General features: G+C 44.7%; 46 non-coding genes and 1 pseudogene across 46 annotated transcripts in view; all 47 read right to left on the reverse strand.

Moving 5' to 3' along the window:
* Positions 1 to 32, reverse strand: part of LOC133006205 (5S ribosomal RNA) — a 119-nt gene extending 87 nt beyond the window's left edge. Inside the window, exon 1 of the ribosomal RNA XR_009678750.1 lies at positions 1 to 32. This exon is cut by the window's left edge and continues 87 nt beyond it. This is a non-coding gene — a ribosomal RNA (5S ribosomal RNA).
* A 214-nt stretch (positions 33 to 246) lies between these two features.
* On the reverse strand, positions 247 to 365 carry LOC133007554 (5S ribosomal RNA). Its single transcript, XR_009680018.1, has one exon. It is a non-coding gene; the product is annotated as a 5S ribosomal RNA (ribosomal RNA).
* A 208-nt stretch (positions 366 to 573) lies between these two features.
* Positions 574 to 692, reverse strand: LOC133007375 (5S ribosomal RNA). The gene has a single exon (XR_009679851.1). It is a non-coding gene; the product is annotated as a 5S ribosomal RNA (ribosomal RNA).
* Positions 693 to 900: 208 nt separating this feature from the next.
* Positions 901 to 1,019, reverse strand: LOC133006441 (5S ribosomal RNA). The gene has a single exon (XR_009678972.1). It is a non-coding gene; the product is annotated as a 5S ribosomal RNA (ribosomal RNA).
* A 208-nt stretch (positions 1,020 to 1,227) lies between these two features.
* LOC133006853 (5S ribosomal RNA) lies at positions 1,228 to 1,346 on the reverse strand. Its single transcript, XR_009679359.1, has one exon. It is a non-coding gene; the product is annotated as a 5S ribosomal RNA (ribosomal RNA).
* Positions 1,347 to 1,560: 214 nt separating this feature from the next.
* LOC133007006 (5S ribosomal RNA) lies at positions 1,561 to 1,679 on the reverse strand. The gene has a single exon (XR_009679505.1). It is a non-coding gene; the product is annotated as a 5S ribosomal RNA (ribosomal RNA).
* A 208-nt stretch (positions 1,680 to 1,887) lies between these two features.
* On the reverse strand, positions 1,888 to 2,006 carry LOC133007376 (5S ribosomal RNA). The gene has a single exon (XR_009679852.1). It is a non-coding gene; the product is annotated as a 5S ribosomal RNA (ribosomal RNA).
* Positions 2,007 to 2,214: 208 nt separating this feature from the next.
* On the reverse strand, positions 2,215 to 2,333 carry LOC133006442 (5S ribosomal RNA). Its single transcript, XR_009678973.1, has one exon. It is a non-coding gene; the product is annotated as a 5S ribosomal RNA (ribosomal RNA).
* Positions 2,334 to 2,541: 208 nt separating this feature from the next.
* Positions 2,542 to 2,660, reverse strand: LOC133006923 (5S ribosomal RNA). The gene has a single exon (XR_009679427.1). It is a non-coding gene; the product is annotated as a 5S ribosomal RNA (ribosomal RNA).
* Positions 2,661 to 2,868: 208 nt separating this feature from the next.
* LOC133006693 (5S ribosomal RNA) lies at positions 2,869 to 2,987 on the reverse strand. The gene has a single exon (XR_009679209.1). It is a non-coding gene; the product is annotated as a 5S ribosomal RNA (ribosomal RNA).
* A 208-nt stretch (positions 2,988 to 3,195) lies between these two features.
* LOC133006895 (5S ribosomal RNA) lies at positions 3,196 to 3,314 on the reverse strand. Its single transcript, XR_009679401.1, has one exon. It is a non-coding gene; the product is annotated as a 5S ribosomal RNA (ribosomal RNA).
* Positions 3,315 to 3,528: 214 nt separating this feature from the next.
* On the reverse strand, positions 3,529 to 3,647 carry LOC133006738 (5S ribosomal RNA). Its single transcript, XR_009679252.1, has one exon. It is a non-coding gene; the product is annotated as a 5S ribosomal RNA (ribosomal RNA).
* A 208-nt stretch (positions 3,648 to 3,855) lies between these two features.
* LOC133006206 (5S ribosomal RNA) lies at positions 3,856 to 3,974 on the reverse strand. Its single transcript, XR_009678751.1, has one exon. It is a non-coding gene; the product is annotated as a 5S ribosomal RNA (ribosomal RNA).
* A 214-nt stretch (positions 3,975 to 4,188) lies between these two features.
* On the reverse strand, positions 4,189 to 4,307 carry LOC133007130 (5S ribosomal RNA). Its single transcript, XR_009679622.1, has one exon. It is a non-coding gene; the product is annotated as a 5S ribosomal RNA (ribosomal RNA).
* A 208-nt stretch (positions 4,308 to 4,515) lies between these two features.
* Positions 4,516 to 4,634, reverse strand: LOC133007377 (5S ribosomal RNA). Its single transcript, XR_009679853.1, has one exon. It is a non-coding gene; the product is annotated as a 5S ribosomal RNA (ribosomal RNA).
* A 208-nt stretch (positions 4,635 to 4,842) lies between these two features.
* Positions 4,843 to 4,961, reverse strand: LOC133006443 (5S ribosomal RNA). The gene has a single exon (XR_009678974.1). It is a non-coding gene; the product is annotated as a 5S ribosomal RNA (ribosomal RNA).
* Positions 4,962 to 5,169: 208 nt separating this feature from the next.
* Positions 5,170 to 5,288, reverse strand: LOC133006207 (5S ribosomal RNA). Its single transcript, XR_009678752.1, has one exon. It is a non-coding gene; the product is annotated as a 5S ribosomal RNA (ribosomal RNA).
* A 208-nt stretch (positions 5,289 to 5,496) lies between these two features.
* On the reverse strand, positions 5,497 to 5,615 carry LOC133006444 (5S ribosomal RNA). The gene has a single exon (XR_009678975.1). It is a non-coding gene; the product is annotated as a 5S ribosomal RNA (ribosomal RNA).
* A 208-nt stretch (positions 5,616 to 5,823) lies between these two features.
* Positions 5,824 to 5,942, reverse strand: LOC133006208 (5S ribosomal RNA). Its single transcript, XR_009678753.1, has one exon. It is a non-coding gene; the product is annotated as a 5S ribosomal RNA (ribosomal RNA).
* Positions 5,943 to 6,156: 214 nt separating this feature from the next.
* On the reverse strand, positions 6,157 to 6,275 carry LOC133007131 (5S ribosomal RNA). The gene has a single exon (XR_009679623.1). It is a non-coding gene; the product is annotated as a 5S ribosomal RNA (ribosomal RNA).
* Positions 6,276 to 6,483: 208 nt separating this feature from the next.
* Positions 6,484 to 6,602, reverse strand: LOC133007378 (5S ribosomal RNA). Its single transcript, XR_009679854.1, has one exon. It is a non-coding gene; the product is annotated as a 5S ribosomal RNA (ribosomal RNA).
* Positions 6,603 to 6,810: 208 nt separating this feature from the next.
* On the reverse strand, positions 6,811 to 6,929 carry LOC133006739 (5S ribosomal RNA). The gene has a single exon (XR_009679253.1). It is a non-coding gene; the product is annotated as a 5S ribosomal RNA (ribosomal RNA).
* A 208-nt stretch (positions 6,930 to 7,137) lies between these two features.
* On the reverse strand, positions 7,138 to 7,256 carry LOC133007363 (5S ribosomal RNA). The gene has a single exon (XR_009679840.1). It is a non-coding gene; the product is annotated as a 5S ribosomal RNA (ribosomal RNA).
* Positions 7,257 to 7,464: 208 nt separating this feature from the next.
* LOC133007206 (5S ribosomal RNA) lies at positions 7,465 to 7,583 on the reverse strand. Its single transcript, XR_009679694.1, has one exon. It is a non-coding gene; the product is annotated as a 5S ribosomal RNA (ribosomal RNA).
* Positions 7,584 to 7,797: 214 nt separating this feature from the next.
* Positions 7,798 to 7,916, reverse strand: LOC133006860 (5S ribosomal RNA). The gene has a single exon (XR_009679366.1). It is a non-coding gene; the product is annotated as a 5S ribosomal RNA (ribosomal RNA).
* Positions 7,917 to 8,124: 208 nt separating this feature from the next.
* Positions 8,125 to 8,243, reverse strand: LOC133007166 (5S ribosomal RNA). Its single transcript, XR_009679655.1, has one exon. It is a non-coding gene; the product is annotated as a 5S ribosomal RNA (ribosomal RNA).
* Positions 8,244 to 8,451: 208 nt separating this feature from the next.
* LOC133006209 (5S ribosomal RNA) lies at positions 8,452 to 8,570 on the reverse strand. Its single transcript, XR_009678754.1, has one exon. It is a non-coding gene; the product is annotated as a 5S ribosomal RNA (ribosomal RNA).
* A 214-nt stretch (positions 8,571 to 8,784) lies between these two features.
* LOC133007364 (5S ribosomal RNA) lies at positions 8,785 to 8,903 on the reverse strand. Its single transcript, XR_009679841.1, has one exon. It is a non-coding gene; the product is annotated as a 5S ribosomal RNA (ribosomal RNA).
* A 208-nt stretch (positions 8,904 to 9,111) lies between these two features.
* LOC133007208 (5S ribosomal RNA) lies at positions 9,112 to 9,230 on the reverse strand. The gene has a single exon (XR_009679695.1). It is a non-coding gene; the product is annotated as a 5S ribosomal RNA (ribosomal RNA).
* Positions 9,231 to 9,444: 214 nt separating this feature from the next.
* On the reverse strand, positions 9,445 to 9,563 carry LOC133006861 (5S ribosomal RNA). The gene has a single exon (XR_009679367.1). It is a non-coding gene; the product is annotated as a 5S ribosomal RNA (ribosomal RNA).
* Positions 9,564 to 9,771: 208 nt separating this feature from the next.
* LOC133007167 (5S ribosomal RNA) lies at positions 9,772 to 9,890 on the reverse strand. Its single transcript, XR_009679656.1, has one exon. It is a non-coding gene; the product is annotated as a 5S ribosomal RNA (ribosomal RNA).
* A 208-nt stretch (positions 9,891 to 10,098) lies between these two features.
* LOC133006210 (5S ribosomal RNA) lies at positions 10,099 to 10,217 on the reverse strand. Its single transcript, XR_009678755.1, has one exon. It is a non-coding gene; the product is annotated as a 5S ribosomal RNA (ribosomal RNA).
* Positions 10,218 to 10,431: 214 nt separating this feature from the next.
* Positions 10,432 to 10,550, reverse strand: LOC133007132 (5S ribosomal RNA). The gene has a single exon (XR_009679624.1). It is a non-coding gene; the product is annotated as a 5S ribosomal RNA (ribosomal RNA).
* A 208-nt stretch (positions 10,551 to 10,758) lies between these two features.
* Positions 10,759 to 10,877, reverse strand: LOC133007379 (5S ribosomal RNA). The gene has a single exon (XR_009679855.1). It is a non-coding gene; the product is annotated as a 5S ribosomal RNA (ribosomal RNA).
* A 208-nt stretch (positions 10,878 to 11,085) lies between these two features.
* LOC133006741 (5S ribosomal RNA) lies at positions 11,086 to 11,204 on the reverse strand. Its single transcript, XR_009679254.1, has one exon. It is a non-coding gene; the product is annotated as a 5S ribosomal RNA (ribosomal RNA).
* A 208-nt stretch (positions 11,205 to 11,412) lies between these two features.
* LOC133007365 (5S ribosomal RNA) lies at positions 11,413 to 11,531 on the reverse strand. Its single transcript, XR_009679842.1, has one exon. It is a non-coding gene; the product is annotated as a 5S ribosomal RNA (ribosomal RNA).
* Positions 11,532 to 11,739: 208 nt separating this feature from the next.
* On the reverse strand, positions 11,740 to 11,858 carry LOC133007717 (5S ribosomal RNA; annotated as a pseudogene).
* A 214-nt stretch (positions 11,859 to 12,072) lies between these two features.
* On the reverse strand, positions 12,073 to 12,191 carry LOC133006762 (5S ribosomal RNA). Its single transcript, XR_009679274.1, has one exon. It is a non-coding gene; the product is annotated as a 5S ribosomal RNA (ribosomal RNA).
* Positions 12,192 to 12,399: 208 nt separating this feature from the next.
* Positions 12,400 to 12,518, reverse strand: LOC133007168 (5S ribosomal RNA). The gene has a single exon (XR_009679657.1). It is a non-coding gene; the product is annotated as a 5S ribosomal RNA (ribosomal RNA).
* A 208-nt stretch (positions 12,519 to 12,726) lies between these two features.
* Positions 12,727 to 12,845, reverse strand: LOC133006212 (5S ribosomal RNA). Its single transcript, XR_009678757.1, has one exon. It is a non-coding gene; the product is annotated as a 5S ribosomal RNA (ribosomal RNA).
* Positions 12,846 to 13,059: 214 nt separating this feature from the next.
* Positions 13,060 to 13,178, reverse strand: LOC133007135 (5S ribosomal RNA). Its single transcript, XR_009679626.1, has one exon. It is a non-coding gene; the product is annotated as a 5S ribosomal RNA (ribosomal RNA).
* A 208-nt stretch (positions 13,179 to 13,386) lies between these two features.
* On the reverse strand, positions 13,387 to 13,505 carry LOC133007380 (5S ribosomal RNA). Its single transcript, XR_009679856.1, has one exon. It is a non-coding gene; the product is annotated as a 5S ribosomal RNA (ribosomal RNA).
* A 208-nt stretch (positions 13,506 to 13,713) lies between these two features.
* Positions 13,714 to 13,832, reverse strand: LOC133006742 (5S ribosomal RNA). Its single transcript, XR_009679255.1, has one exon. It is a non-coding gene; the product is annotated as a 5S ribosomal RNA (ribosomal RNA).
* Positions 13,833 to 14,040: 208 nt separating this feature from the next.
* On the reverse strand, positions 14,041 to 14,159 carry LOC133006709 (5S ribosomal RNA). The gene has a single exon (XR_009679224.1). It is a non-coding gene; the product is annotated as a 5S ribosomal RNA (ribosomal RNA).
* A 208-nt stretch (positions 14,160 to 14,367) lies between these two features.
* LOC133006897 (5S ribosomal RNA) lies at positions 14,368 to 14,486 on the reverse strand. The gene has a single exon (XR_009679403.1). It is a non-coding gene; the product is annotated as a 5S ribosomal RNA (ribosomal RNA).
* A 214-nt stretch (positions 14,487 to 14,700) lies between these two features.
* Positions 14,701 to 14,819, reverse strand: LOC133006743 (5S ribosomal RNA). The gene has a single exon (XR_009679256.1). It is a non-coding gene; the product is annotated as a 5S ribosomal RNA (ribosomal RNA).
* A 208-nt stretch (positions 14,820 to 15,027) lies between these two features.
* On the reverse strand, positions 15,028 to 15,146 carry LOC133006710 (5S ribosomal RNA). The gene has a single exon (XR_009679225.1). It is a non-coding gene; the product is annotated as a 5S ribosomal RNA (ribosomal RNA).
* Positions 15,147 to 15,264: the final 118 nt, after the last annotated feature.

A 15,264-nucleotide genomic window follows, 5' to 3' on the forward strand; every position in this document is an offset into this window, starting at 1 on the left:
TCGGGCGTGCTCAGGGTGGTATGGCCGTAAGCGAAAGACTCAGCCCACAATACCTTATATATACATGTGAACCACCACCACCATCATCAAATCATGACAATTATCATTCATTTCCATCAGTAATAATGTCAGGGTTCCATATCCTTGTTTTCTTTGATGGTGAGTCTTTCCTGCTCTTTCCAAGATGTTTCTCCTTTAAAGCAGCAGCAACCGTTCCCTCTGCTGGTAGCAAAGCAAATTCGAAAAAGCTTACAGCACCTGTTATTCCCAGGCGGTCTCCCATCCAAGTACTAACCAAGCTCGACCATGCTTAGCTTCCGAGATCAGACGAGATCGGGCGTGCTCAGGGTGGTATGGCCGTAAGCGAAAGACTCAACCCACAATACCTTATTTATACATGTGAACCACCATCATCAAATCATAACAATAATCAATAATTTCCAACAGTAATAATGTCAGGGTTCCATATCCTTCTTTTCTTTGATGGTGAGTTTTTCCTGCTCTTTCCAAGATGTTTCTCCTTTAAAGCAGCAGCAACCGTTCCCTCTGCTGGTTGCAAAGCAAATTCGAAAAAGCTTACAGCACCTGGTATTCCCAGGCGGTCTCCCATCCAAGTACTAACCTATCCCGACCATGCTTAGCTTCCGAGATCAGACGAGATCGGGCGTGCTCAGGGTGGTATGGCCGTAAGCGAAAGACTCAACCCACAATACCTTAATTATACATCTGAACCACCATCATCAAATCATGACAATTATCAATAATTTCCAACAGTAATAATGTCAGGGTTCCATATCCTTGTTTTCTTTGATGGTGAGTCTTTCCTGCTCTTTCCAAGATGTTTCTCCTTTAAAGCAGCAGCAACCGTTCCCTCTGCTGGTTGCAAAGCAAATTCGAAAAAGCTTACAGCACCTGGTATTCCCAGGCGGTCTCCCATCCAAGTACTAACCAAGCCCGACCATGCTTAGCTTCCGAGATCAGACGAGATCGGGCGTGCTCAGGGTGGTATGGCCGTAAGCGAAAGACTCAACCCACAATACCTTATTTATACATGTGAACCACCATCATCAAATCATGACAATTATCAATAATTTCCAACAGTAATAATGTCAGGGTTCCATATCCTTGTTTTCTTTGATGGTGAGTTTTTCCTGCTCTTTCCAAGATGTTTCTCCTTTAAAGCAGCAGCAACCGTTCCCTCTGCTGGTTGCAAAGCAAATTCCAAAAAGCTTACAGCACCTGGTATTCCCAGGCGGTCTCCCATCCAAGTACTAACCTAGTCCGACCATGCTTAGCTTCCGAGATCAGACGAGATCGGGCGTGCTCAGGGTGGTATGGCCGTAAGCGAAAGACTCAACCCACAATACCTTATATATACATGTGAACCACCACCACCATCATCAAATCATGACAATTATCATTCATTTCCATCAGTAATAATGTCAGGGTTCCATATCCTTGTTTTCTTTGATGGTGAGTCTTTCCTGCTCTTTCCAAGATGTTTCTCCTTTAAAGCAGCAGCAACCGTTCCCTCTGCTGGTTGCAAAGCAAATTCGAAAAAGCTTACAGCACCTGTTATTCCCAGGCGGTCTCCCATCCAAGTACTAACCAAGCCCGACCATGCTTAGCTTCCGAGATCAGACGAGATCGGGCGTGCTCAGGGTGGTATGGCCGTAAGCGAAAGACTCAACCCACAATACCTTATTTATACATGTGAACCACCATCATCAAATCATAACAATTATCAATAATTTCCAACAGTAATAATGTCAGGGTTCCATATCCTTCTTTTCTTTGATGGTGAATTTTTCCTGCTCTTTCCAAGATGTTTCTCCTTTAAAGCAGCAGCAACCGTTCCCTCTGCTGGTTGCAAAGCAAATTCGAAAAAGCTTACAGCACCTGGTATTCCCAGGCGGTCTCCCATCCAAGTACTAACCTATCCCGACCATGCTTAGCTTCCGAGATCAGACGAGATCGGGCGTGCTCAGGGTGGTATGGCCGTAAGCGAAAGACTCAACCCACAATACCTTAATTATACATCTAAACCACCATCATCAAATCATGACAATTATCAATAATTTCCAACAGTAATAATGTCAGGGTTCCATATCCTTGTTTTCTTTGATGGTGAGTCTTTCCTGCTCTTTCCAAGATGTTTCTCCTTTAAAGCAACAGCAACCGTTCCCTCTGCTGGTTGCAAAGCAAATTCGAAAAAGCTTACAGCACCTGGTATTCCCAGGCGGTCTCCCATCCAAGTACTAACCAAGCCCGACCATGCTTAGCTTCCGAGATCAGACGAGATCGGGCGTGCTCAGGGTGGTATGGCCGTAAGCGAAAGACTCAACCCACAATACCTTATTTATACATGTGAACCACCATCATCAAATCATAACAATTATCAATAATTTCCAACAGTAATAATGTCAGGGTTCCATATCCTTGTTTTCTTTGATGGTGAGTTTTTCCTGCTCTTTCCAAGATGTTTCTCCTTTAAAGCAGCAGCAACCGTTCCCTCTGCTGGTTGCAAAGCAAATTCGAAAAAGCTTACAGCACCTGGTATTCCCAGGCGGTCTCCCATCCAAGTACTAACCTCGCCCGACCATGCTTAGCTTCCGAGATCAGACGAGATCGGGCGTGCTCAGGGTGGTATGGCCGTAAGCGAAAGACTCAACCCACAATACCTTAATTATACATCTGAACCACCATCATCAAATCATGACAATTATCAATAATTTCCAACAGTAATAATGTCAGTGTTCCATATCCTTGTTTTCTTTGATGGTGAGTCTTTCCTGCTCTTTCCAAGATGTTTCTCCTTTAAAGCAGCAGCAACCGTTCCCTCTGCTGGTTGCAAAGCAAATTCGAAAATGCTTACAGCACCTGGTATTCCCAGGCGGTCTCCCATCCAAGTACTAACCAAGCCCGACCATGCTTAGCTTCCGAGATCAGACGAGATCGGGCGTGCTCAGGGTGGTATGGCCGTAAGCGAAAGACTCAACCCACAATACCTTATTTATACATGTGAACCACCATCATCAAATCATGACAATTATCAATAATTTCCAACAGTAATAATGTCAGGGTTCCATATCCTTGTTATCTTTGATGGTGAGTCTTTCCTGCTCTTTCCAAGATGTTTCTCCTTTAAAGCAGCAGCAACCGTTCCCTCTGCTGGTTGCAAAGCAAATTCGAAAAAGCTTACAGCACCTGGTATTCCCAGGCGGTGTCCCATCCAAGTACTAACCTAGCCCGACCATGCTTAGCTTCCGAGATCAGACGAGATCGGGCGTGCTCAGGGTGGTATGGCCGTAAGCGAAAGACTCAACCCACAATACCTTATTTATACATGTGAACCACCACCACCATCATCAAATTATGACAATTATCAATCATTTCCATCAGTAATAATGTCAGGGTTCCATATCCTTGTTTTCTTTGATGGTGAGTCTTTCCTGCTCTTTCCAAGATGTTTCTCCTGTAAAGCAGCAGCAACCGTTCCCTCTGCTGGTTGCAAAGCAAATTCGAAAAAGCTTACAGCACCTGGTATTCCCAGGCGGTCTCCCATCCAAGTACTAACCAAGCCCGACCACGCTTAGCTTCCGAGATCAGACGAGATCGGGCGTGCTCAGGGTGGTATGGCCGTAAGCGAAAGACTCAACCCACAATACCTTATTTATACATCTGAACCACCATCATCAAATCATGAAAATTATCAATAATTTCCAACAGTAATAATGTCAGGGTTCCATATCCTTGTTTTCTTTGATGGTGAGTCTTTCCTGCTCTTTCCAATATGTTTCTCCTTTAAAGCAGCAGCAACCGTTCCCTCTGCTGGTTGCAAAGCAAATTCGAAAAAGCTTACAGCACCTGGTATTCCCAGGCGGTCTCCCATCCAAGTACTAACCTAGCCCGACCATGCTTAGCTTCCGAGATCAGACGAGATCGGGCGTGCTCAGGGTGGTATGGCCGTAAGCGAAAGACTCAACCCACAATACCTTATATATACATGTGAACCACCACCACCATCATCAAATCATGACAATTATCATTCATTTCCATCAGTAATAATGTCAGGGTTCCATATCCTTGTTTTCTTTGATGGTGAGTCTTTCCTGCTCTTTCCAAGATGTTTCTCCTTTAAAGCAGCAGCAACCGTTCCCTCTGCTGGTTGCAAAGCAAATTCGAAAAAGCTTACAGCACCTGTTATTCCCAAGCGGTCTCCCATCCAAGTACTAACCAAGCCCGACCATGCTTAGCTTCCGAGATCAGACGAGATCGGGCGTGCTCAGGGTGGTATGGCCGTAAGCGAAAGACTCAACCCACAATACCTTATTTATACATGTGAACCACCATCATCAAATCATAACAATTATCAATAATTTCCAACAGTAATAATGTCAGGGTTCCATATCCTTCTTTTCTTTGATGGTGAGTTTTTCCTGCTCTTTCCAAGATGTTTCTCCTTTAAAGCAGCAGCAACTGTTCCCTCTGCTGGTTGCAAAGCAAATTCGAAAAAGCTTACAGCACCTGGTATTCCCAGGCGGTCTCCCATCCAAGTACTAACCTATCCCGACCATGCTTAGCTTCCGAGATCAGACGAGATCGGGCGTGCTCAGGGTGGTATGGCCGTAAGCGAAAGACTCAACCCACAATACCTTAATTATACATCTGAACCACCATCATCAAATCATGACAATTATCAATAATTTCCAACAGTAATAATGTCAGGGTTCCATATCCTTGTTTTCTTTGATGGTGAGTCTTTCCTGCTCTTTCCAAGATGTTTCTCCTTTAAAGCAGCAGCAACCGTTCCCTCTGCTGGTTGCAAAGCAAATTCGAAAAAGCTTACAGCACCTGGTATTCCCAGGCGGTCTCCCATCCAAGTACTAACCAAGCCCGACCATGCTTAGCTTCCGAGATCAGACGAGATCGGGCGTGCTCAGGGTGGTATGGCCGTAAGCGAAAGACTCAACCCACAATACCTTATTTATACATGTGAACCACCATCATCAAATCATAACAATTATCAATAATTTCCAACAGTAATAATGTCAGGGTTCCATATCCTTGTTTTCTTTGATGGTGAGTTTTTCCTGCTCTTTCCAAGATGTTTCTCCTTTAAAGCAGCAGCAACCGTTCCCTCTGCTGGTTGCAAAGCAAATTCGAAAAAGCTTACAGCACCTGGTATTCCCAGGCGGTCTCCCATCCAAGTACTAACCTAGCCCGACCATGCTTAGCTTCCGAGATCAGACGAGATCGGGCGTGCTCAGGGTGGTATGGCCGTAAGCGAAAGACTCAACCCACAATACCTTAATTATACATCTGAACCACCATCATCAAATCATGACAATTATCAATAATTTCCAACAGTAATAATGTCAGGGTTCCATATCCTTGTTTTCTTTGATGGTGAGTCTTTCCTGCTCTTTCCAAGATGTTTCTCCTTTAAAGCAGCAGCAACCGTTCCCTCTGCTGGTTGCAAAGCAAATTCGAAAAAGCTTACAGCACCTGGTATTCCCAGGCGGTCTCCCATCCAAGTACTAACCAAGCCCGACCATGCTTAGCTTCCGAGATCAGACGAGATCGGGCGTGCTCAGGGTGGTATGGCCGTAAGCGAAAGACTCAACCCACAATACCTTATTTATACATGTGAACCACCATCATCAAATCATGACAATTATCAATAATTTCCAACAGTAATAATGTCAGGGTTCCATATCCTTGTTTTCTTTGATGGTGAGTTTTTCCTGCTCTTTCCAATATGTTTCTCCTTTAAAGCAGCAGCAACCGTTCCCTCTGCTGGTTGCAAAGCAAATTCGAAAAAGCTTACAGCACCTGGTATTCCCAGGCGGTCTCCCATCCAAGTACTAACCTAGCCCGACCATGCTTAGCTTCCGAGATCAGACGAGATCGGGCGTGCTCAGGGTGGTATGGCCGTAAGCGAAAGACTCAACCCACAATACCTTATATATACATGTGAACCACCACCACCATCATCAAATCATGACAATTATCATTCGTTTCCATCAGTAATAATGTCAGGGTTCCATATCCTTGTTTTCTTTGATGGTGAATCTTTCCTGCTCTTTCCAAGATGTTTCTCCTTTAAAGCAGCAGCAACCGTTCCCTCTGCTGGTTGCAAAGCAAATTCGAAAAAGCTTACAGCACCTGTTATTCCCAAGCGGTCTCCCATCCAAGTACTAACCAAGCCCGACCATGCTTAGCTTCCGAGATCAGACGAGATCGGGCGTGCTCAGGGTGGTATGGCCGTAAGCGAAAGACTCAACCCACAATACCTTATTTATACATGTGAACCACCATCATCAAATCATAACAATTATCAATAATTTCCAACAGTAATAATGTCAGGGTTCCATATCCTTCTTTTCTTTGATGGTGAGTTTTTCCTGCTCTTTCCAAGATGTTTCTCCTTTAAAGCAGCAGCAACCGTTCCCTCTGCTGGTTGCAAAGCAAATTCGAAAAAGCTTACAGCACCTGGTATTCCCAGGCGGTCTCCCATCCAAGTACTAACCTATCCCGACCATGCTTAGCTTCCGAGATCAGACGAGATCGGGCGTGCTCAGGGTGGTATGGCCGTAAGCGAAAGACTCAACCCACAATACCTTAATTATACATCTGAACCACCATCATCAAATCATGACAATTATCAATAATTTCCAACAGTAATAATGTCAGGGTTCCATATCCTTGTTTTCTTTGATGGTGAGTCTTTCCTGCTCTTTCCAAGATGTTTCTCCTGTAAAGCAGCAGCAACCGTTCCCTCTGCTGGTTGCAAAGCAAATTCGAAAAAGCTTACAGCACCTGGTATTCCCAGGCGGTCTCCCATCCAAGTACTAACCAAGCCCGACCACGCTTAGCTTCCGAGATCAGACGAGATCGGGCGTGCTCAGGGTGGTATGGCCGTAAGCGAAAGACTCAACCCACAATACCTTATTTATACATCTGAACCACCATCATCAAATCATGACAATTATCAATAATTTCCAACAGTAATAATGTCAGGGTTCCATATCCTTGTTTTCTTTGATGGTGAGTCTTTCCTGCTCTTTCCAAGATGTTTCTCCTTTAAAGCAGCAGCAACCGTTCCCTCTGCTGGTTGCAAAGCAAATTCGAAAAAGCTTACAGCACCTGGTATTCCCAGGCGGTCTCCCATCCAAGTACTAACCAAGCCCGACTATGCTTAGCTGCCGAGATCAGACGAGATCGGGCGTGCTCAGGGTGGTATGGCCGTAAGCGAAAGACTCAGCCCACAATACCTTATTTATACATCTGAACCACCATCATCAAATCATGAAAATTATCAATAATTTCCAACAGTAATAATGTCAGGGTTCCATATCCTTGTTTTCTTTGATGGTGAGTCTTTCCTGCTCTTTCCAAGATGTTTCTCCTTTAAAGCAGCAGCAACCGTTCCCTCTGCTGGTTGCAAAGCAAATTCGAAAAAGCTTACAGCACCTGGTATTCCCAGGCAGTCTCCCATCCAAGTACTAACCAAGCCAGACCCTGCTTAGCTTCCGAGATCAGACGAGATCGGGCGTGCTCAGGGTGGTATGGCCGTAAGCGAAAGACTCAACCCACAATACTTTATTTATACATGTGAACCACGACCACCATCATCAAATCATGACAATTATCAATAATTTCCATCAGTAATAATGTCAGGGTTCCATATCCTTGTTTTCTTTGATGGTGAGTCTTTCCTGCTCTTTCCAAGATGTTTCTCCTTTAAAGCAGCAGCAACCATTCCCTCTGCTGGTTGCAAAGCAAATTCGAAAAAGCTTACAGCACCTGGTATTCCCAGGCGGTCTCCCATCCAAGTACTAACCAAGCCCGACCATGCTTAGCTTCCGAGATCAGACGAGATCGGGCGTGCTCAGAGTGGTATGGCCGTAAGCAAAAGACTCAACCCACAATACCTTATTTATACATGTGAACCACCATCATCAAATCATGACAATTATCAATAATTTCCAACAGTAATAATGTCAGGGTTCCATATCCTTGTTTACTTTGATGGTGAGTCTTTCCTGCTCTTTCCAAGATGTTTCTCCTTTAAAGCAGCAGCAACCGTTCCCTCTGCTGGTTGCAAAGCAAATTCGAAAAAGCTTACAGCACCTGGTATTCCCAGGCGGTCTCCCATCCAAGTACTAACTAAGCCCGACCATGCTTAGCTTCCGAGATCAGACGAGATCGGGCGTGCTCAGGGTGGTATGGCCGTAAGCGAAAGACTCAACCCACAATACCTTATTTATACATGTGAACCACCATCATCAAATCATGACAATTATCAATAATTTCCAACAGTAATAATGTCAGGGTTCCATATCCTTGTTTTCTTTGATGGTGAGTTTTTCCTGCTCTTTCCAATATGTTTCTCCTTTAAAGCAGCAGCAACCGTTCCCTCTGCTGGTTGCAAAGCAAATTCGAAAAAGCTTACAGCACCTGGTATTCCCAGGCGGTCTCCCATCCAAGTACTAACCTAGCCCGACCATGCTTAGCTTCCGAGATCAGACGAGATCGGGCGTGCTCAGGGTGGTATGGCCGTAAGCGAAAGACTCAACCCACAATACCTTATATATACATGTGAACCACCACCACCATCATCAAATCATGACAATTATCATTCATTTCCATCAGTAATAATGTCAGGGTTCCATATCCTTGTTTTCTTTGATGGTGAGTCTTTCCTGCTCTTTCCAAGATGTTTCTCCTTTAAAGCAGCAGCAACCGTTCCCTCTGCTGGTTGCAAAGCAAATTCGAAAAAGCTTACAGCACCTGGTATTCCCAGGCGGTCTCCCATCCAAGTACTAACCAAGCCCGACTATGCTTAGCTGCCGAGATCAGACGAGATCGGGCGTGCTCAGGGTGGTATGGCCGTAAGCGAAAGACTCAGCCCACAATACCTTATTTATACATCTGAACCACCATCATCAAATCATGAAAAATATCAATAATTTCCAACAGTAATAATGTCAGGGTTCCATATCCTTGTTTTCTTTGATGGTGAGTCTTTCCTGCTCTTTCCAAGATGTTTCTCCTTTAAAGCAGCAGCAACCGTTCCCTCTGCTGGTTGCAAAGCAAATTCGAAAAAGCTTACAGCACCTGGTATTCCCAGGCAGTCTCCCATCCAAGTACTAACCAAGCCAGACCCTGCTTAGCTTCCGAGATCAGACGAGATCGGGCGTGCTCAGGGTGGTATGGCCGTAAGCGAAAGACTCAACCCACAATACTTTATTTATACATGTGAACCACGACCACCATCATCAAATCATGACAATTATCAATAATTTCCATCAGTAATAATGTCAGGGTTCCATATCCTTGTTTTCTTTGATGGTGAGTCTTTCCTGCTCTTTCCAAGATGTTTCTCCTTTAAAGCAGCAGCAACCATTCCCTCTGCTGGTTGCAAAGCAAATTCGAAAAAGCTTACAGCACCTGGTATTCCCAGGCGGTCTCCCATCCAAGTACTAACCAAGCCCGACCATGCTTAGCTTCCGAGATCAGACGAGATCGGGCGTGCTCAGAGTGGTATGGCCGTAAGCAAAAGACTCAACCCACAATACCTTATTTATACATGTGAACCACCATCATCAAATCATGACAATTATCAATAATTTCCAACAGTAATAATGTCAGGGTTCCATATCCTTGTTTACTTTGATGGTGAGTCTTTCCTGCTCTTTCCAAGATGTTTCTCCTTTAAAGCAGCAGCAACCGTTCCCTCTGCTGGTTGCAAAGCAAATTCGAAAAAGCTTACAGCACCTGGTATTCCCAGGCGGTCTCCCATCCAAGTACTAACTAAGCCCGACCATGCTTAGCTTCCGAGATCAGACGAGATCGGGCGTGCTCAGGGTGGTATGGCCGTAAGCGAAAGACTCAACCCACAATACCTTATTTATACATGTGAACCACCATCATCAAATCATGACAATTATCAATAATTTCCAACAGTAATAATGTCAGGGTTCCATATCCTTGTTTTCTTTGATGGTGAGTTTTTCCTGCTCTTTCCAATATGTTTCTCCTTTAAAGCAGCAGCAACCGTTCCCTCTGCTGGTTGCAAAGCAAATTCGATAAAGCTTACAGCACCTGGTATTCCCAGGCGGTCTCCCATCCAAGTACTAACCTAGCCCGACCATGCTTAGCTTCCGAGATCAGACGAGATCGGGCGTGCTCAGGGTGGTATGGCCGTAAGCGAAAGACTCAACCCACAATACCTTATATATACATGTGAACCACCACCACCATCATCAAATCATGACAATTATCATTCATTTCCATCAGTAATAATGTCAGGGTTCCATATCCTTGTTTTCTTTGATGGTGAGTCTTTCCTGCTCTTTCCAAGATGTTTCTCCTTTAAAGCAGCAGCAACCGTTCCCTCTGCTGGTTGCAAAGCAAATTCGAAAAAGCTTACAGCACCTGTTATTCCCAAGCGGTCTCCCATCCAAGTACTAACCAAGCCCGACCATGCTTAGCTTCCGAGATCAGACGAGATCGGGCGTGCTCAGGGTGGTATGGCCGTAAGCGAAAGACTCAACCCACAATACCTTATTTATACATGTGAACCACCATCATCAAATCATAACAATTATCAATAATTTCCAACAGTAATAATGTCAGGGTTCCATATCCTTCTTTTCTTTGATGGTGAGTTTTTCCTGCTCTTTCCAAGATGTTTCTCCTTTAAAGCAGCAGCAACCGTTCCCTCTGCTGGTTGCAAAGCAAATTCGAAAAAGCTTACAGCACCTGGTATTCCCAGGCGGTCTCCCATCCAAGTACTAACCTATCCCGACCATGCTTAGCTTCCGAGATCAGACGAGATCGGGCGTGCTCAGGGTGGTATGGCCGTAAGCGAAAGACTCAACCCACAATACCTTAATTATACATCTGAACCACCATCATCAAATCATGACAATTATCATTCGTTTCCATCAGTAATAATGTCAGGGTTCCATATCCTTGTTTTCTTTGATGGTGAGTCTTTCCTGCTCTTTCCAAGATGTTTCTCCTGTAAAGCAGCAGCAACCGTTCCCTCTGCTGGTTGCAAAGCAAATTCGAAAAAGCTTACAGCACCTGGTATTCCCAGGCGGTCTCCCATCCAAGTACTAACCAAGCCCGACCACGCTTAGCTTCCGAGATCAGACGAGATCGGGCGTGCTCAGGGTGGTATGGCCGTAAGCGAAAGACTCAACCCACAATACCTTATTTATACATCTGAACCACCATCATCAAATCATGACAATTATCAATAATTTCCAACAGTAATAATGTCAGGGTTCCATATCCTTGTTTTCTTTGATGGTGAGTCTTTCCTGCTCTTTCCAAGATGTTTCTCCTTTAAAGCAGCAGCAACCGTTCCCTCTGCTGGTTGCAAAGCAAATTCGAAAAAGCTTACAGCACCTGGTATTCCCAGGCGGTCTCCCATCCAAGTACTAACCAAGCCCGACTATGCTTAGCTGCCGAGATCAGACGAGATCGGGCGTGCTCAGGGTGGTATGGCCGTAAGCGAAAGACTCAGCCCACAATACCTTATTTATACATCTGAACCACCATCATCAAATCATGAAAATTATCAATAATTTCCAACAGTAATAATGTCAGGGTTCCATATCCTTGTTTTCTTTGATGGTGAGTCTTTCCTGCTCTTTCCAAGATGTTTCTCCTTTAAAGCAGCAGCAACCGTTCCCTCTGCTGGTTGCAAAGCAAATTCGAAAAAGATTACAGCACCTGGTATTCCCAGGCAGTCTCCCATCCAAGTACTAACCAAGCCAGACCCTGCTTAGCTTCCGAGATCAGACGAGATCGGGCGTGCTCAGGGTGGTATGGACGTAAGCGAAAGACTCAACCCACAATACTTTATTTATACATGTGAACCACTACCACCATCATCAAATTTTGACAATTATCAATAATTTCCATCAGTAATAATGTCAGGGTTCCATATCCTTGTTTTCTTTGATGGTGAGTCTTTCCTGCTCTTTCCAAGATGTTTCTCCTTTAAAGCAGCAGCAACCATTCCCTCTGCTGGTTGCAAAGCAAATTCGAAAAAGCTTACAGCACCTGGTATTCCCAGGCGGTCTCCCATCCAAGTACTAACCTAGCCCGACCATGCTTAGCTTCCGAGATCAGACGAGATCGGGCGTGCTCAGAGTGGTATGGCCGTAAGCAAAAGACTCAACCCACAATACCTTATTTATACATGTGAACCACCATCATCAAATCATGACAATTATCAATAATTTCCAACAGTAATAATGTCAGGGTTCCATATCCTTGTTTACTTTGATGGTGAGTCTTTCCTGCTCTTTCCAAGATGTTTCTCCTTTAAAGCAGCAGCAACCGTTCCCTCTGCTGGTTGCAAAGCAAATTCGAAAAAGCTTACAGCACCTGGTATTCCCAGGCGGTCTCCCATCCAAGTACTAACTAAGCCCGACCATGCTTAGCTTCCGAGATCAGACGAGATCGGGCGTGCTCAGGGTGGTATGGCCGTAAGCGAAAGACTCAACCCACAATACCTTATTTATACATGTGAACCACCATCATCAAATCATGACAATTATCAATAATTTCCAACAGTAATAATGTCAGGGTTCCATATCCTTGTTTTCTTTGATGGTGAGTTTTTCCTGCTCTTTCCAATATGTTTCTCCTTTAAAGCAGCAGCAACCGTTCCCTCTGCTGGTTGCAAAGCAAATTCGATAAAGCTTACAGCACCTGGTATTCCCAGGCGGTCTCCCATCCAAGTACTAACCTAGCCCGACCATGCTTAGCTTCCGAGATCAGACGAGATCGGGCGTGCTCAGGGTGGTATGGCCGTAAGCGAAAGACTCAACCCACAATACCTTATATATACATGTGAACCACCACCACCATCATCAAATCATGACAATTATCATTCATTTCCATCAGTAATAATGTCAGGGTTCCATATCCTTGTTTTCTTTGATGGTGAGTCTTTCCTGCTCTTTCCAAGATGTTTCTCCTTTAAAGCAGCAGCAACCGTTCCCTCTGCTGGTTGCAAAGCAAATTCGAAAAAGCTTACAGCACCTGTTATTCCCAAGCGGTCTCCCATCCAAGTACTAACCAAGCCCGACCATGCTTAGCTTCCGAGATCAGACGAGATCGGGCGTGCTCAGGGTGGTATGGCCGTAAGCGAAAGACTCAACCCACAATACCTTATTTATACATGTGAACCACCATCATCAAATCATAACAATTATCAATAATTTCCAACAGTAATAATGTCAGGGTTCCATATCCTTCTTTTCTTTGATGGTGAGTTTTTCCTGCTCTTTCCAAGATGTTTCTCCTTTAAAGCAGCAGCAACCGTTCCCTCTGCTGGTTGCAAAGCAAATTCGAAAAAGCTTACAGCACCTGGTATTCCCAGGCGGTCTCCCATCCAAGTACTAACCTATCCCGACCATGCTTAGCTTCCGAGATCAGACGAGATCGGGCGTGCTCAGGGTGGTATGGCCGTAAGCGAAAGACTCAACCCACAATACCTTAATTATACATCTGAACCACCATCATCAAATCATGACAATTATCATTCGTTTCCATCAGTAATAATGTCAGGGTTCCATATCCTTGTTTTCTTTGATGGTGAGTCTTTCCTGCTCTTTCCAAGATGTTTCTCCTGTAAAGCAGCAGCAACCGTTCCCTCTGCTGGTTGCAAAGCAAATTCGAAAAAGCTTACAGCACCTGGTATTCCCAGGCGGTCTCCCATCCAAGTACTAACCAAGCCCGACCACGCTTAGCTTCCGAGATCAGACGAGATCGGGCGTGCTCAGGGTGGTATGGCCGTAAGCGAAAGACTCAACCCACAATACCTTATTTATACATCTGAACCACCATCATCAAATCATGACAATTATCAATAATTTCCAACAGTAATAATGTCAGGGTTCCATATCCTTGTTTTCTTTGATGGTGAGTCTTTCCTGCTCTTTCCAAGATGTTTCTCCTTTAAAGCAGCAGCAACCGTTCCCTCTGCTGGTTGCAAAGCAAATTCGAAAAAGCTTACAGCACCTGGTATTCCCAGGCGGTGTCCCATCCAAGTACTAACCTAGCCCGACCATGCTTAGCTTCCGAGTTCAGACGAGATCGGGCGTGCTCAGGGTGGTATGGCCGTAAGCGAAAGACTCAACCCACAATACCTTATTTATACATGTGAACCACCATCATCAAATCATGACAATTATCAATAATTTCCAACAGTAATAATGTCAGGGTTCCATATCCTTGTTATCTTTGATGGTGAGTCTTTCCTGCTCTTTCCAAGATGTTTCTCCTTTAAAGCAGCAGCAACCGTTCCCTCTGCTGGTTGCAAAGCAAATTCGAAAAAGCTTACAGCACCTGGTATTCCCAGGCGGTGTCCCATCCAAGTACTAACCTAGCCCGACCATGCTTAGCTTCCGAGATCAGACGAGATCGGGCGTGCTCAGGGTGGTATGGCCGTAAGCGAAAGACTCAACCCACAATACCTTATTTATACATGTGAACCACCACCACCATCATCAAATCATGACAATTATCAAGCATTTCCATCAGTAATAATGTCAGGGTTCCATATCCTTGTTTTCTTTGATGGTGAGTCTTTCCTGCTCTTTCCAAGATGTTTCTCCTTTAAAGCAGCAGCAACCGTTCCCTCTGCTGGTTGCAAAGCAAATTCGAAAAAGCTTACAGCACCTGGTATTCCCAGGCGGTCTCCCATCCAAGTACTAACCAAGCCCGACCACGCTTAGCTTCCGAGATCAGACGAGATCGGGCGTGCTCAGGGTGGTATGGCCGTAAGCGAAAGACTCAACCCACAATACCTTATTTATACATCTGAACCACCATCATCAAATCATGACAATTATCAATAATTTCCAACAGTAATAATGTCATGGTTCCATATCCTTGTTTTCTTTGATGGTGAGTCTTTCCTGCTCTTTCCAAGATGTTTCTCCTTTAAAGCAGCAGCAACCGTTCCCTCTGCTGGTTGCAAAGCAAATTCGAAAAAGCTTACAGCACCTGGTATTCCCAGGCGGTGTCCCATCCAAGTACTAACCTAGCCCGACCATGCTTAGCTTCCGAGTTCAGACGAGATCGGGCGTGCTCAGGGTGGTATGGCCGTAAGCGAAAGACTCAACCCACAATACCTTATTTATACATGTGAACCACCACCACCATCATCAAATTATGACAATTATCAATCATTTCCATCAGTAATAATGTCAGGGTTCCATATCCTTGTTT

The sequence above is a fragment of the Limanda limanda genome, chromosome 7, assembly GCF_963576545.1.
Source record: "Limanda limanda chromosome 7, fLimLim1.1, whole genome shotgun sequence".
NCBI classification, from domain to species: domain Eukaryota; kingdom Metazoa; phylum Chordata; class Actinopteri; order Pleuronectiformes; family Pleuronectidae; genus Limanda; species Limanda limanda.